Raw genomic sequence first — 16,631 nt, 5'->3', positions numbered from 1 at the left:
CAGGCCCTTATCCCCAAAGGCTCCTACGGAAGGCAGACATCTAGGAATCATGATTCCCAGTTTTCAGAGGAACAAACTGAGGCTCAGTGTGTTCTGGGGAATTCCACCACACCCTGCCTCTGGCCTCCAGACCCTGGACAGCAATTCCACCCACAGTAACTTTCCTTAGCAATGGACTCCTTCAGTGCCTTCCCCTAGTGAGCAGTGAGCACCTGAAACATAGTGCCATGGAGAAACAAGAATTCTAAATTCCACTTCTTGCTTTCTTTCTTTCTTTTTTTTTTATTCTTTTTTTTCGGAGCTGGGGACCGAACCCAGGGCCTTGTGCTTGCTAGGCAAGCGCTCTACCACTGAGCTAAATCCCCAACCTAAATTTCACTTCTTTAAGTAAGCTTGTGACATGGGGTTCTGGTGTTTGGATGGCACGCAGTAGAGACTCCTCTTTTCTTCCTATGCTCATGAACACTTCCCACTTCGACTACTTCCCGGGTCCCATCTGTATCAACCTCTCCCTGGCCCTGGCTGGGAAGCCATTCTCAATGTGGCACCTGGCTTCTCAGGCTGCCATTTCCCCCAGGCCTCAATCTCAGGGTCCTCCGTGTCAGTGGCTTTTTTGGGTTTTCATTTTGTTTTGTCTTTTTTCCTCCCCAAGTCATCTGGTCCTCCAGAAAACTCAGGAGGAAGAGCCTCTGGGCAGAACCAAAGCAGGAAGCCAAAGGAGTTACCCCCTGGGCCAGAAAGGAAGTGAAGAAGATCCGGTGCTTTCTCAGGGACCTCCGAGCTGCAATGCAAAGGGACCTCGCTACAGCCGCGGCCACAACCTGCCTCGAGGGGTGAAGGAAGCTGGCATTTTGCAGATGTGGCTGGCAGATGGTGGTGTGGCCACGTGGCTGGCCTGAGATCGGGAACCAAGGGCCCCCCCCCGAGGCAGGAGTGGAATGGCTTTGCTGTGAGATGCAGTGGAGACCCCTGTGGATTCCCTACCTTGGCCCACTATTTCACGCGTGGCCAGGACACAGAAGCACAGAGGGCCTTGTGTGCTCTCCATGGTCCTGAAAATTTCCCAGCCTCTCCAGGCCTCAGCTTTGGCATCTGTAAGTTGGGGGTTTTAAGACAGCAGGCCGTTTTAGCACACAGTCCTGGAACCCTTTCGAATCCAACCCTCTGGTGACATCACTGTCAGAGTTGGAAGTGTGAGCGACCCTTTCTCAAAAAGCAAACAAATGAAACTAATATCCCAAAGAGGCAGGTTTCCTGGCCCACCGTTTCCTTTTGATGAGTGAATCTTTTAATACCGTGAAATTCCACATAAAATCACTTTGCCTGGAGGGAGGACAGATTATGGACAGCAAACCAGCAATCCACTCCAGCTGGTGAGAAGATGCACAGGCAGAAAGAATCCCAATGACAGCTCACCTGGTGGATTGGTTGACTTTCTAAGCCAAGAGTCTTGTGTAGCCCAGGCTGGCCCCAAACTTCCTCTGGAGCCGTTAGTGGCCTTGGATTCCTAATCCCCCTGCTTCTACTTCACTGGGATCCTGGGCATACAACTCTGTGTACTAGAGCACAAATGTTGCTCCTGCCTCTGTCTGGCAGCCCCTTCCTCAATCTGCTCATCAGGGTATCCTGGGCTAACCCTTATCCTAGCCTGATTAGGAAGAAGGGCAGAGTCGTCAATTGGTTATCATCCTTGATTCGGCCAAAGTCATGCCAGGGCTACTCTTACATACTCCACAGGACCTGGCCTTCCCACAGGAAGCATTGTAACCCCTTAACCGAAGAAAACCCGGCTTCTGAGCTTAGGCCGCACCTCGCCAGCCACAGAGATTAAAGTCTTCAGACGAAGCATGCAGGGGGAGGGGAGAAAATGCCGTGTCAGGAGGTTAATTTTTGAGCTGGGGAATGATTTCCAGGCAGCCCCAGGTGACTTTTCCCCCTTGCTCCAGGCTGGCCCCTCTGCCCGTGAAGGAAGAGAAGGAAATGGCCAAGGGCGGGAGATTACGGGACACTGAACCCCACTAAGATCTCCTTTCCCCTCACCAGCTTCCCCCTAGGCCACAGCAGGGACCTCTGTCAGGGTGTGTGTGGGCAGTGACCAGGGTGGTGGTAGAAAGCCGGGCAAGCCTTGGGGACCAGCTGCCCATGGTGGCACCTGCTTCTTTGGGGCTTCCTTAGGTCCTGGGAAGGCACAGCCACTGGGAGGCCCTGAACTTGGGGCTCCAGCAGGGAAGGAGCCAAGCAGGGTTTGAAGTGTCAGGCTGAGGTGCTCTGACTGTGGGGTGGAACCTTGGCCAAACCTGAGCCTGTTTGCAAACAGATGGGTAGGAACAAGGACATCTTACTTCCACACAGAGGAGTCTGCCGGGAAGACAGGTACTCCCCCATGGAGCAAGTGCAGGACCATGGAGACAGCTGTAGGTGTGGAACTGAGACAGAGAGTGAGACACAGGAACCTGAGCTGATAGGGTGGTGTCCAGCGCCATGGTGCCTGGGTTCAAATCTTGCCTCTGTTACTTAACTCTTTCCTAAAGAATTTCGACCTCCTGGCTCCACCGTTGTAAGCCGAGCATAGCCCAGAGTCCGCGACCTTTGCACATTACAGATGTGGCGCCACTTCCTACAGAAACCCTGGCTCTGGGTTTGCATTTCTTGCCTTTTGCACTGCATTTTCCCAACCCGGTGGACCACACCTACAGTTCCAACACTCTGGGGCTGAAGCAGTAGGGTGCCAAGTTTGAGGCCAGCCTAGGCTATGGAATGAGACTCCTGTCTGAAACAAAGCCAAACAAAAGAAGGCCTCAGGCTTTTCCTTCAGAGATCCCCAAGGGACATGGGGTCTTTTCTGAGGCGTGATGGCGACAGCCATTCAGACACAGGCACTGAGGGGAAGGGAGTTTGGCCCTGTCACTGGCCTGGGGACAGGTCCTAGCCTAGGAACACAAACAAGAACATAATGGAAACGTGGTCCACAAAGCCAAGAAGCATGCTAGACAGAGGCTTCCGTATGTAAATAAGGGGCCTGTGAAGGCCTCAGAGGCCCAGAGACAAGGCCAGGAGGCTTCACTCAGCCCTAGGCACAGACTCAGACAGCCTTCAAGAGCTTTGGGGTAAGTGTTTGTCCCTTCTGAGCCTCCCCATGTCTGTCTATGAATGAGAGTATGCAGGAAGCTGCTGTCAGAGCACCAGCAATTGGGTAGTCTGACGCGGGTTCTCAATCTCTGACTTAGAGGACCCCAGAAAGCAGCTAGGCCTCGCTGGGATCGCAACAGGGGAGCCTGGAGGGGGGCTGCAGAGCTGATTTTTCGGATGGCGCCCCTGCCCCCACCCAACACAACGCTGACCCCTAGACTCATTAACAGATGTCCTGACAAGTTAAAGCTCCCAGAGCCATTCATTAAAAGTGCTCCGGGGGCATCTCACACTCTCTGGCTGCCCAGGCTTCACTAATCATTCACAAGCCGGCAGGCAGGCAGGCTCCACTCAGGAATGGCCCCAGATCAGGAGCCCCCAGCAGCCTGACCCAAGCCTAGAGCACACTGCTGTGTCCCTCTGGGAAAAGAAGCTGACTCACTATATGACCTTGGGCAGTTCCTCCCCTGGTTGTGCCTTAGTCTCCCCAACTGTCCTGCAATTCCGTCCACTCTAAACATGGGACCAGAAGAGGCATCTACATTTGGCAGCCTGAACCTGTCAGGAGACCTTCTCTGGCCTGGGTGGAACCCTGCCTAAGGTATTGGTTGGATGAGGTTCAAATCCCATCTAGACTGTCCTATTCTGTTACTGGGGTTCCAGTGGGTCGGAGGCAGAAAGGCTAGATGATCAAACTCATCCTCGGCTACATAGGAAGTTCGAGACCAGCCTGGGAGACATGGGACCCTATCTCAGACAACCTCTCCTACTCATAAACCCCCCTCCCCTTCTAGGGTCCTGGGCTTTGAGCCAAAGATAAGGAAAAGGGGTAGCCACTGAGGTTTTTCTCAGCAAGACACCTCTTTGACCTTCTAGACACCCCACTAGGGCAGATGAGCCTTATTCCAGCTTAGAGGGAAATAAAAGGGGGGCCTCAAGAACCCAGGGCCTTAGCAAAGAGAAGAGGAAAGGCCAGAGGGTTCAGGGAGGATGAGTCCCAGGTTCCATTAAAGCCCCCTCCAGGACGCCAGGCACTGGCTTAGTGGGACTCAAATATCCAGACTAGTCCTCAGTACCGCAGAGGGCAGCCCAGACACCTCTAATGCGCCTTGCTCTTTCGGATTCTTAACACAAACCAAGCTTCCCCTCATCCCTGCGAGCTCCTTCCCAGCAGTCTTTTCATTTCATGTAGGAGGAAACTACAGCATAGGGAAACTGAGGCACTTTCCCAAGTTCAAACAGCCAGAAAACAGAAGAACAGGATTGCCACGAACCACCATGCCACGTGCTGCTGGAGCCCATCTCTACCCCGGAAGTGATTCTACAGGGCCGGAAATGATTCTACAGGATGCACCAGTTCATGGGAGGCAGGGTCCTGCTCAGTCCACAGTACACCTTCAGCAGAAAAGGTTCAACGTGCCCCTTTATTTCCTTTCCGGATGGCTAGCTTGCAGGGTCAGCAGAGTTGTCTACACGTTCCCTCATGCTAAAGGGGAGACTGAGGCATGGAGGGCTAGGCCAGAGGCAGCATACAGGGTGATTATCACAGCCAGGACAGCACAGTCAAGTAGCTGGGCTGGATTCAACCACAGCCAGGGGCTCTGGAATCTGTCCTCAGTTCGACTGTGTGAATCCTGGAAAGATGGGCCCATTATGTTGATGAGCAGACTGAGGCTCGGAGTAGTGTTTCTTATCCATTACCTGGAGGTACAGTTTCAATCTAGCTCTAGATGGCTGCACTGGAAGATGCTGTGAAAGGTGGATTTGTGCTGGACAGGGTAGGGACACAGAAGACTCCTGCCCCACCCCGGGGAATGATTGACACTCCAAGCTAGGACTCTGGAAGTCTCTGGGGTTCTCCAGAAGCAAGGTATTATGAAGACCAGAACTGACATGGGTAGGCAGTCAGAGGTGGAGAAGGGAGCTTAGGCTTGGCAGTTGGGTTTAAGTGCCGAGTTTTAAGCCAGCTGTATAATGTGGAACATCTCTGTACCTTAGATGGCCATGTTCGCTGATGAGTGCAGGGTGGCCCCAGTGCCTGCCCGGAGCCCTGGGGGAGCAGCCCTGCCACACATGTTAGTTCTTTGATCTCCTAGGAAGTCTAGTTTTGTCATTAGGAAAACGGCCTAGTGGGAGTAGCAGGCCTTGGGTGACTCATGGCCCAGAGGATCATGGGAAGGGAAGGGCTGCGAAGTAGAGCCATCCCAGCACTCCTTGCCCTGATCATCTCCAGGCTCGGGCTCTCTGCCTTCTGGGTTCCTGGGAGCTAGATGGTGCCTCCCTTGAAGTGGAGGGGAAAACAAAGGAAAGCCTGTCCCACCTTCTACCACCCAGCTATGCCCTGCTCGCTCGCTCTCTCTCTCTCTCTCTCTCTCTCTCTCTCTCTCTCTCTCTCTCTCTCTCTCTCTCCTCTCTCTCTCTCCTCCCTCTCTCCCCACTCCCTCCTCCTTCTCCCTCTCCCTCTCCTGAAAGCTGTTAGTTGTTGGTCTGGGGAGCTAGGGGTAAAAGGATGGGAGCTTTCTCCGCTCCCTTTAACTCCTTCTTCCCCTTTGTGGAACCAGAAGCAACCAAGAAAATCTCTCAGGCACTGAGCCAGGCACTCAAGAGAGACCGTAGTGGCCTCCTGAGCCACTACCCACTCTGTTGGTGACTTCTGGGCCTGAACCACGGAGGGGTGATGTCTGGGGAGAATAGTAGAGCCCCACCGTGTGTTGTATAGCGTGAACGTTGAGTGTGCTTTTGACAGAGTCTTTCCTGACTCCGTCCCTCCTTCCAGCAAGAGGGAACCTGCATTGAGCTCTGCTGACCCTCCAAACAGAGCCACCCAGGGAGGAAGTGCCCATAGAACCCTTTCTGCTGAGGGTCGCCCTCTCATTTCCTCTACCAGACCCTCCCAGCGTGAGGAGTCAAAGGCACCAACTGCAGAGGGCTTTACCCAGCATTGCACATAGGGCGGCCGGACCCACCTCGGAGGCCTGAAGCCCGTGGGTATAGACCATCAGCTTCAGCCACAGCTCTATCTTATGTTGACTGTACCTGTGGACAGAGGAGGCGCTGAACTTGCCCCCGTGTCTCAGTTTACCCATTTCTGAACAGAGCTGCCGTGGCGAGTGAGGGAGCCAGTGCACGGCTAAAGAGTAGCTTGGGGTCTTGGTGTGTGATGTGTCCCCAAAAGATAGTGGTCTCGTTCTTCCCACCCACACTTCTCCAGGGAGACAGTGACCCCCCCCCCAGCTCTTCATGAGTGACACTGAGCTGCTGTAAACCGAGGCTGTGGCTTGGAGCTTTAATAGAGGAATCCACAGACCTGCGACTGGCATAGGTGACCTTGCAGCAGTTGTGTGGCACTGAGGTGACAAGGGACAGCTGAGGTAGGCTGAGGGGGAAATGTTCCCTGTGTCACATGTACCCCAGGCAGAGCCACATTCCCTACATATTATCCTCTCCTGTGCTGTTGGAGGAAGAAACTAGGGAAGACATCCCATTCCAAGTAGGTCCCCCCATTGAGGAGGTAGCTTGGCCCGTTGCATCTATTGTAATGCTGACTTCTGTACCCGAAGGTCTAGGCCTAGGAGTGAATTCTCACGTTTATCAGCCTTTGCCGTGCAAGCCTTGTTCCTTAATTTAAAACTCTTGTAGTTGGGTCTGTATTGTAACACTAAATGCTGGCCCTCATTGTCTCAGGAATGAGGAGATCCTCACATACACCAAGTGATGCTATGAAACTTTGCCCTTCAAGTTATCCCCGACTGGTCAGCAAAGACACCTAAAGCCTGTGTTGAGCAGAAGAGAGATAGGTAGGGCTTCAGTTCGGGAGCTTGAGGGCTGAGGCAGGAGACTACAAGAGAGGAGAGAGAGGGTGAAGAGAGAGGAAAGAGGCCATAGTGTAGGTGAGTCATGACAACATGGCCATGAGGGCTGGCTAATTGGAGTTAAGAGTGGCCCAGAAGGGACATGGTTATGTCCCATAGTTATAACTCGAGGGTATTGATAGAGAAGTAGATTCTAATAGCTTAGAGGGTAGACATCTGCCCAGCTGTAGTACTTTATAGGCCTACTATAAATAAATATAAACGTTTTCGTGTCCTTTATCTGGGAACTGAATGATTGAAGGTGGGGTAGAAAGCCCTGACTGTGTTTAAATATTTACTACAACACAAAGGAAGAAACTGGGAAAATATCCCTTCCAAAAACACATCCCCTCCAAAGGTTAGCGCCTGTGAGCAAAGATGAGAGAGACCTCCACAGTGCAAACTGTCCAGTCACCGAGAAAGGAATCACAGAAGATGCTAGAGAATGGGAAGACGACCCAGGCACCTGGATTGGCAGAATTCATATTGTAGAAATGGCGATGCTAATAAAGCTTATGTGTAGATGGAAACACGCATCACAAAACTCTGAGGTCACATCTCACCGATCTAGAAACACACATACCCACACCCAAAATTCGTATAGAACCACAAACAGCCAAAGCAGGCCTAAGGGGTGGACATGGCTGGAAGGTTCACCACACCCTTACTACAGAGCGACAGTGATAAAGACTTCCTGGTGCTACATGAGAACAGACAGGGACCGGGACACGGAAATAAACCTACTAAGCTACGATGCCTGCTTTTTGACAAAGAAGGTAAAACCATACATTGGGAAAAGGATAGCCTGTTCGACCAGGGGTGACAAAACTAGGCATCCACCTGCGGGAGACAGAAATTAGATTCGTATCTTTCACCTTGCCTCAAAATCAACTTGAGGTGGATTAAAGACCTTGATTTTAAGTTCTGAATGCTGAAACTTCTAGACACTAGCCAAGGGAAACCTTCTCAAGGCAGCAGAGTCAGCAAGAAGTTTCTGACCAGAGCACCTGCAGCCTGGGAGCCAGCCCCAAGCACCCACAGCTGGGACTCTGTGGAAATAACAGTCAGTTCAGAGAAGGAAACGACACAGGGAGTTTCCTGGAATGGGCTGCCATCTTTACCAGCTTTGCTCCAGACAGGCTAACATCAGAATTTACAAAGAATTGCAGAAATTAAATAGTAAGGAAACAGAATTGCCAACCAGCGAGAATGGGCAAAGAAACTGAATAGACAGATTTTTTAAAAAAAAAAAGAAAAGAAAAAAGAAACTGCTATGAATAGCCAATCCCTAATTTTAAAAGTGTTCAATATCCCTGGTCATCAGCCAAATGCAAATGGCAGGAATGGGGTTTTCTGGGTTTTCCCCAGGAGCAGAATAGCTGTCTAATATTCATTCTTTTTAAAATGCCTTTGAGGAACTTCCAAACATGTTTCTACGATGGGCCTATGAATTTGTACACCCATCAGCAGTAGATAAATGTTCCTCTTTCACCACACCCTCTCCAACCCTTTCGCCAGATTTCTTTAATATTTTTAATACTTATTTATGCAATTGTAGTGAGCGCTCTTAACCACTGAGGCAGCTCTCCAGCCCACAGGTTGTCAGATTTCCTGACGATAGCCTGACTGGAGTGAGGCCTACCTCAAAGTAGTTTTAACTTGCCACCAACTATCTGGGGAAGTTCAGTGGGGATGCCTGGTGCTTTGTGTGCTACACACACATGCACACGCGCGCACATGCACACACATGCACACACACCACACACAAGCACATACACACATGCACACAGGTGCACACACACAAACAGGTGTGTGTGTACACAAATAGACATGCTCACACAGACATGCACACACAGACACATACACTAGACAGACAGACAGACAGACAGACACACACACACACACACACACACACACACACACACACACTGGAGCTGCCCTGAACATCTCTGAGCTGGCATGTGAATCCTGAGCTGTAGTTCTTTTTTTGTTTGTTTGTTTTTTTTGTTTTTCAAGACAGGGTTTCTGCCTGGCTATCCTGAAACTCACTCTGTAGACCAGGCTGGCCTCAAACTCACACATCTTCCTCCACCTCAGCCTTGAGTGCTGGGATTAAAGTCATGTGCCACCCCCACTGCTCTGTGCTATGGCTCTTAAAGGACTTCTGGGGAATGGGAAGAGATCCCTCCCTGCAGCCTCCAGGGTGTTTGCGTTTCCCTGCAGAGGAAGCCTGACACACTGAACACAGAGGCCCCTCTCAGCCCTGTGAATTAAGGCCTCCTCAGGAAACTGTGGGTCCCCACTGGTCTGGGTGGCAAGGGTATGGTGGCCTGGAGGGTTCTTCTCCAGCGTCTTTATCTTTTGGGTTGCTGCCGCACCTGATGTGGGTTTCTGAGACACAGGCCACAGACACTGGACCCTCACTCTGCCTTTACCAGGCACCTGTGGAGCACCAGGCGTTTCCTTTTCCTAGCAAGTGGGTCTCACAGAGCCACTTGGCTGAGGAAGAAAACAGCCAAGAGGATGAGCGGCCACGTGTGTCTCCTCCCAAGACCCTGGTGCACCTGCATGGGAGGCAGCAGCTTGGCACTGGTCTGTGGACTGTGTCTTCAGAGTCTGGGGGTATCAGAACCCCCAGCTCATCAGTGTAGAGGGCACCGTCCTGTAGGGCTGGGTCAGGACACTCGATCTAGCTCCCCGCCGAGCCACCGGGAACCATGCCGGGCTGTTTACACACCTGGCAGAAGTGGGAGGCTGGTCAGGCCTCAGAGGACGACGGCTGAGGCCCAGAGCTAGGGGTGCCCATAAGGGATGAGCAGCTGGCCACCTAGCCAGGAGGACTCTTAGGATGTTCTGGGGGTCCCTGTGGGAAGACCAGGATGGCTTCCCTCTGTCTCCTGACCTCAGTCTCCCAGCTAAAGAATCAGGCTACTGTTCTCTGCTCAAATGTGCCACAGTTCAGAGGTGACCAGGGGTTTTAAGAGGCATACACACTCTGAAACCAGGGCCTGTGTTTAAACCCAAGCCTGCCCACTCTGCTGTTGCCAAGTGTCCCTCATGTCTAAAGCTAAGTTCTAGACCTTAGGGATACAGGGGGAACTGTAGCAAACAAGGCTTTGCCCTGACGTTACCCACAGCCCAGAGTGAGGTGTGGGTACTGAATAAAACAACAGACTGTGCACGGCGCTGTGCAGACAATGAAGTGGTGTAGCCTTAGAGAGGTTCTATGGGGTGAGAGGGACAAGATCTTTAAAGTGGTCATCCAGGAGGACTCCTCGGAGGCGGTGCCCTTGGGCCTAAGACGTCAATAACCACAGCCTTCCAGCTGCAGTTGATTAGGGCAAGAGCGTTCCAGTGGCAATGCAGGTGCCGAGGTCCTGAGGCAGACACAGCAGGGCAGGTGTGAAGAAGTAGCAGCAGGCTTGTAAGCGACGGGAAGAGAGCAAAGAAGTGAGGGCAGGAGAGAGTTCTGATTGCTGTCTTCTAGTTTCGTCGATTCCTAGAGAGAAGCCTACACCATCGCTCGCCCAGTAAAGTCACCACTGCCGAGCTCACTGCAACCATCTGCTCCGAGGGACTCCACCTCAAGCTGCTATTTGCCTCCCCAAATCACCCAGGGCCAGACACCATCTGGGGACAGCCCTGTGTCCCAGAGCTTACTGAGATCTGACCAGCGGTCAGTCTTGACCTGCAGCCCTGTCCCAGTTTTCATCCCTCCATGCCTCTGCCTCCTGCAGGCCCTGGGCTTCCTGGGTACTTGCTGCATGGCAGCCTGCTCCTGTTTCCAGGCACCTTGAGTGTGAGGACCTTATTCCTCCATGACAGTCACCCTGTGGCTAGGAGCTCACTGACCAATCCCAGCACCACGAGGAGAGGTGGTGGGCAGGTGACAGACAGTGCAGGGCAGGACTGGACCTGGAAGTGACTTGAGGCCTCTGCAAATGTCCAAGTTGCTCTGCTGCCTTGGGCCCAGGAGGCTGCCTTGCCCGGTCTCGTAGGACCGGTTCCATTGAGTATAATGTGCCACGCACGTAGTAGGCTCTCAGCCAGACTCAGAGTACGTTTTCAGCTAGCATGGCTTTTGCCCGTTCCTGCCCTCTGGGGTCAGGGTTCCCTGAAGCTTAGGGTGGGGTAGAGGGAGGCCCAATTTCCTGCCTCTCCTAGAACAGCCAGCAGTGTCCTGCCCTCCTCCCCACCCCTACTCCATCCAGGCCAGAAATGATCCACAGGGCAGATGCCTTCTGGCTTGCCAGGCTGACCCTAGGTAAAAGCTTGTCTGTCCCTGTCACCCAAACACTATGGTAAACAAGGCAAAAGACCTGGGGACAAGCAAGACTTTGGTCTCAGCCCGGGAAGCATCCTACGACAGTCATCCACCAGAACTCACAGAGCCGGGGCCCCTCGGGTCTGATCTGCATGGGGTGGGCAGAGAGGACCATGGGAGCTCCTCACTAGGGTCACGGGAGGATTTGTGAGAAGCGCACCGCTAGAGCTTGGCTGTCGACCAGCATTCCTTTGTTCTCTTATGCAACATGGACTTGCTGAGTGTCTACTACACATCAGGCCCTATGCTGGCCGAAGACACCGAGGTAGGGACAGAGAACCCTGCCCTCCTGGAGCTAACCTCACTCCAGGGAATGTGGATGGCATGCCGACAGATACATCGCTTAATATGTGACGGATTGCCGGCTGGTGATAAAGGTTGTCGGGGGAAAGAGGCAGAGAAGACAGTAGGGTGTAGAGATCTTTCATTTTCCCTTTTAGACCTGAAGGTGGTGGTGGGCAAGGCCTTGGAGGAGGCGATGTGAACCACATAGGTAAACCGAGGGACCCAGCCTTGCATGGACAGGCACTGGGGTGGTGCTCAGGAGCTGTGTGCTGTCAAGAACATGACTCGACTTCTCTGTCTCCGTCTCCTCATCGGATGAGGACGGCCACCGTACTTCCTTCTTAAGACCACTGTGGGGGTGAAATGAGCTGAGGTGTGATAGCCAAGCTCGGGGTGGGGGAAGGGGCAAGGCGCTGGTCGTTGTAATGGCAACAACTGCCCAAGCCCTGTGTTGCCCTTTGCTTTGTCAGAATGCACAGCCTTTGGGATGGGAAGCCCTTGCTTACCAAGGAGGAAAGAGGGGCTCAGAAACTCAGCCTTCAAGCCCAGAGACAGCCCCTCCATTCCATCATCTTAGGGCCCCTGTTCATCCATCACCAAGGGTCTCCGAGCCTCAGTTTTCCTTATCTGACAGTGTGAGCGCTACCATCCTTCAATATTGAGTTAAAAGGTCACAAAGCCCCCACGTGTCCATGGATATTGTATCATGGGACCCCCCCCAAAAAATAACCAGACAGCATTTCAGCCATGTTGAAAGAGCGGCCCAGAGGAACCATTGTCTTGTCAGGATCACAGAGAAGGCCTGTGGGGGTGAGAATCCAGTCCTGATCTCAAATCCCCATAAACAGGGAAAGTAAAGCCTTCTCATGGCCACCCACTGGCAAGAAGACGAGCCAAACAAAAGAAAGGGTAACTCTGGACTTGCAGATGAGCTACCAACCCTAAAAAGATCACTGCCCCCCCCACCCCAGGTCAAGCCTTTCCAGAGGACACCTATGGGCAAATTCAGAAGCAGGGGGCTTCCGTAGGGGGATCCAACTGCTCCCTAAGACTCAATCCAGCCCCAACTGCAGCTTGCTCACTGCACACCTGGGCACCATTCTGTAGTTGTCCCACCTGCGACGTCCCCAGCCACCCTTCCTCAGAGCAGCCTCAGAGTCACCCGGTGGTGAAGACCTCAGTGGCCAGGGGGCAGACCAACTGTTTGTTCCTTGTGGAATCAGAGGGAGGGAAGCCGTCCTGCAAGCAGACAGGCTGGTAGGAACTTGGAAGCATGTTCCCGAGATCCCAGCCACACCCGCTAGCCATCCCGGCCACTCATGAGAGACAGCCTTTGGTGGAAAACAGCTCCTGACTCCTGTTCAGAGTTGCTGGCAACCCTGGGGTGATGGAAAAAGATCCCCTGAGGGCTGGGACTTCTAGGCTTGGCTTGCGCTTTCCCTCCCAGCTCATACCTTGAATCACAGTATATAGTAGGAGCCACCTTTCCACAGTGAACCAGCTCCGTCTGGACTAGTGACTCACAGAACATCAGACAGAGTATGTGGCCTAGAGGGAATCACTGAGATAGAAAGCCAGGGCTGCACTGAGGTAGCCCTCATTACTCCATAACATACCAAATGGCAGATGCCCTGGTCCTCCGAGTTTCTCCCCTTGTCTGGTACCTGCCACTCTCAAGGATTTCTAGGCCGTGTTTGTCCAATGCCACCTGTTTAGTGACCACGGCATACGGTTCCTACGCATCCACTGTCTCTATCCAGACTTCCGTGGGCCACAAGACCAATGTCCTGGCTTGACCTTCTACCTTTTCCCCCCGAGCCCATCATACTGGCTCCAACCAAACTCAGCAGCGATTCCCAAAGGCAAAGAGACGACCATCTCATTTTAAAGTCAAGGAAAGTGAGACCTGGCAAAGGAAGGGAGCCTGGGAGCCCCCAGGCCAGTGATTCACTCAGGGCCCCAATGGCCTTGGCAAGGGTGACCTACTCCTTCTGAGGTCATTTCTTTGCTCTCTTCAATGTCAACAGAGTCTGATGGGCTAGATAACTGAGCACTAAAGGACTCGCTGTGCATGGCCAGCCTGGGGTCACTGCTCCTTGTCAGGCACGCAGGAGGCTTTCTGTGGCAGGCAGCTCTCTGGGGCTCGGCTGCCTGCTCTTGGGTGTCACATATTAAGTGACACCACTACCTCTCCTTTATTTTGTGAGCATTGGCTAGCTCACTCAGTACTGTAGGGGTGAGGCCAAGCCCCTTCTGGAAGAAGCCACTTAGTGTGATGGGCCTTATGCCCTTCTGGGACTCCTGATGGGCTAGGCACAGGTGCTGGAGTCCCTAGGAACTCACGCCAGCCTTCTCTCTGACAGCACTGGACTCTGGAAACAGCAAAGGCTCTCAGATGTGAGCACCCCGAGGGGGAGGGGTTCCCATCGAGAGTCAACCATGAGAGTGTCCCCTGCTGTCTCCAAGCCTTAGTTGTCCCAGTTTGAGTGAAGAGGGGGTGCTCTGAAGGGAATTTTTTTCAGAGGTGACACAGGACAGGTGACACTTCCTCTAGAACGTTCTCAGGAAGGTGTAGTTCTCCAACCATTGAACAACTGCTACAGAGCAAAAGCAGCTAGCACACATTAGGCGCTTACTACATACCAGGCTTAGTTCTAAGACATCGACATATATTGACTCCTTTATATTCACGATGAGCCTATGTTGCCTTATCACATTCCCTCTTTCTGGGTAGGGGCACATAAACCAAAGTTCAGAGAGGTTAAGTGACCAACGACAGGTCACACAGTTGTCCTTCGGAAAGACCGTGAAGGGCTATACCCCAGTAGCACCAAGCAAGCGGTCAGAGCGCAAACTTTAGAAGTGGGGAAGAGTCGCAGGAGAGGCAGACCAGAGAGAGTCACGGAAGGGAGAAGGAGAGCCAGCGGGTGCTCCTAGAGGGAGGCAGGCTCAAGGAGGGAGGGTCTCGACCCGGGGCCACCGTACCTTGGGCGGCAGGGCGAAGAGAATGGGCAGCAGAGCCAGCGGCACCAGCAGCAGCACCAGCAGGCGCCGCGCGCTCCACACCTTCTTGGCCAGCGCCGCCAGCGCCGCCATCCGCGCGATCGCCGGAGACCGCGCGGCCCGACTGCCCCTCAGCGGCCGGCCAGCAAGGACCTAAAACCCCGAGGGGCGGGGAGGAGCCACGTGGAACCGCCCCGGCCGCGCCTCCTGGGCCGGGGAGAGTCCAGGGCAAGGAGTAAGGAAGCCCCCCCTCCTCCCCGAGTACCCCCTCCCCGCCCTCGGGCCCCACTCTGGACTCACGTGGGGTTTGAGGCAAAGCCCAGGTGGGGCTAAAGGCCTCAGCACTGTCACCCCAGTTCAGACCCTGTAGGGACAGACCACGCTGCTGTGACCTCTAGTGACCGTGGTTGCAGCCTGTTCCAGACTTGGAGGTTGGTGGGGGAGATTGAATGAGATAGAGCTTCGTGCAAAGGGCCCAGTCACCTGTGGGTAGAAGTTTTCCCTTCCTAGTGACAGATGCCACCACCTGCTTGATTGTGTTGGGACAGGCTGTCACTTAGCCCAAGCTGGCCTGTATCTATGTAGCTGAGGACGACCTTTAAATCCCATCCTCCTGCCTCTACTTTCTGAGCGTTGGTATTATGGAAGTGTGCCGACGCCCCCGGTTTCATATGGGCAGCTGCTAGGTCAGCTTATAATCCAACCTCCACTATTTTAAGAAAACAGGGACTCTCCGCTCTTACGCTGCACTTTTTACATTCCCGCCAGCATCTGGTGCCAGCCTGGCTTCTCCACACCCTTCCTGAACTGCTGAGCAGCGATGGATCAGCCGGACTCTTCTGTATTCCAGAGAGGCCGGGAAGGAGCCCAAGACCTTGGCCATGCAAAGCATGAGGCACGAAGCCTGACTCTGCGTTCTGCCCTGAGTGGGTCCTCCACCCTCATTGGGAGTGTGACAAGTTTCCACAGTGGCTACTTGTCCTGGCTACTGGGTCCTGACTGGTTTCTGTGGAGAAAGGGCCTTGTTGGGAGGTTTCTTGCTTTTTGTCATTTTTTTGTGGGGGATTTTGGCCCAGGACATGGCATATACACAGCTTGTAATCTATAGGCACTGCCATCTTACCAGTTCTGTAAAACATAAAAACCTCATTGACCCATGTGTCCCTTTTGCTGTGTGTCCATTCCTGACACTGCTGTTGCTCTGCAAACATTCGGAATCATGGCCACACTACGGTCTTTGTCTCAACTTCAGACGTAGGAAACCCAAGATCATGTTAACATGGCTGACTTCAGTACAGCCAGGGTAATTTAATACCCTCTCAAACAAGACAGAATGCGATGACCAACGCGGTCTTCCCACAACTCGTGCCCACACTCTCACATGTCTGTACACATACACAGGCATGTCATGCACATACTCGGGGATCAAAAATACAGAAGAGGGGGCTGGTGAGATGGCTCGGCAGGAGATGGCAACTCCAAGCCTGGTGACCTGAGTTTGGTCCCTGGGAGCCACCGTAGAAGGAGAGCAATGATTCCTGCAAATTGTTCTCTGATCACCACATACAAGTGCTCTCTCTCTCTCTCTCTCTCTCTCTCTCTCTCTCTCTCTCTCTCTCTCTCTCCCCCCCTCTGGTAATAAAATAAAATATACCCAAGAAAGAGAGAGGGGAAAAGAATGAGGAGCAGGGAGAAAGGGAGGGAGCCATCGTGCTTACGTCAACCACAGTTCCACTAACAAACTCCCATGGTTCCCTGCTGATGGTGTCCATCTTAACGCTGGCTATTTGGGAAGATCTCTCAGTGCCATGGCCTTGGTTTGGGTTTGGCTCCGGGTTTCTTTGCATCTGTGTTTTCTGCCAGCTGTGACATGGACCCAACCATCCTCCCTTCAAATGTTTCCTTCGTCCCATGCTTTCTCCTGTCTTTCTAACCACCAGTTACATTAGAGAACTGGGCATCAGCATGCAAATTTCAGATTCTTCCACTTTTTCTGCCTTTTCCCTCTGTGTGTCCCGGTCTGAGTACCCTCAATACCC

At 53.0% G+C, this 16,631-nt stretch overlaps 1 protein-coding gene across 1 annotated transcript in view; it reads right to left on the bottom strand.

The window, feature by feature from the left end:
* The window catches only part of Slc13a3 (solute carrier family 13 member 3), a 61,636-nt gene extending 47,002 nt beyond the window's left edge, over positions 1-14,634 (bottom strand). Inside the window, exon 1 of the mRNA XM_032904807.1 lies at positions 14,575-14,634. The gene's annotated coding sequence lies outside the window, so the exon portion shown is untranslated. The remainder of the gene's footprint in view (positions 1-14,574) is intronic.
* Positions 14,635-16,631: the final 1,997 nt, after the last annotated feature.

Source organism: Rattus rattus, chromosome 5 (genome assembly GCF_011064425.1).
Source record: "Rattus rattus isolate New Zealand chromosome 5, Rrattus_CSIRO_v1, whole genome shotgun sequence".
NCBI classification, from domain to species: Eukaryota; Metazoa; Chordata; class Mammalia; order Rodentia; family Muridae; genus Rattus; species Rattus rattus.
The sequence above is the reverse complement of the archived record's forward strand: the minus strand, read 5'-3'. Positions and strand labels throughout refer to the sequence as shown.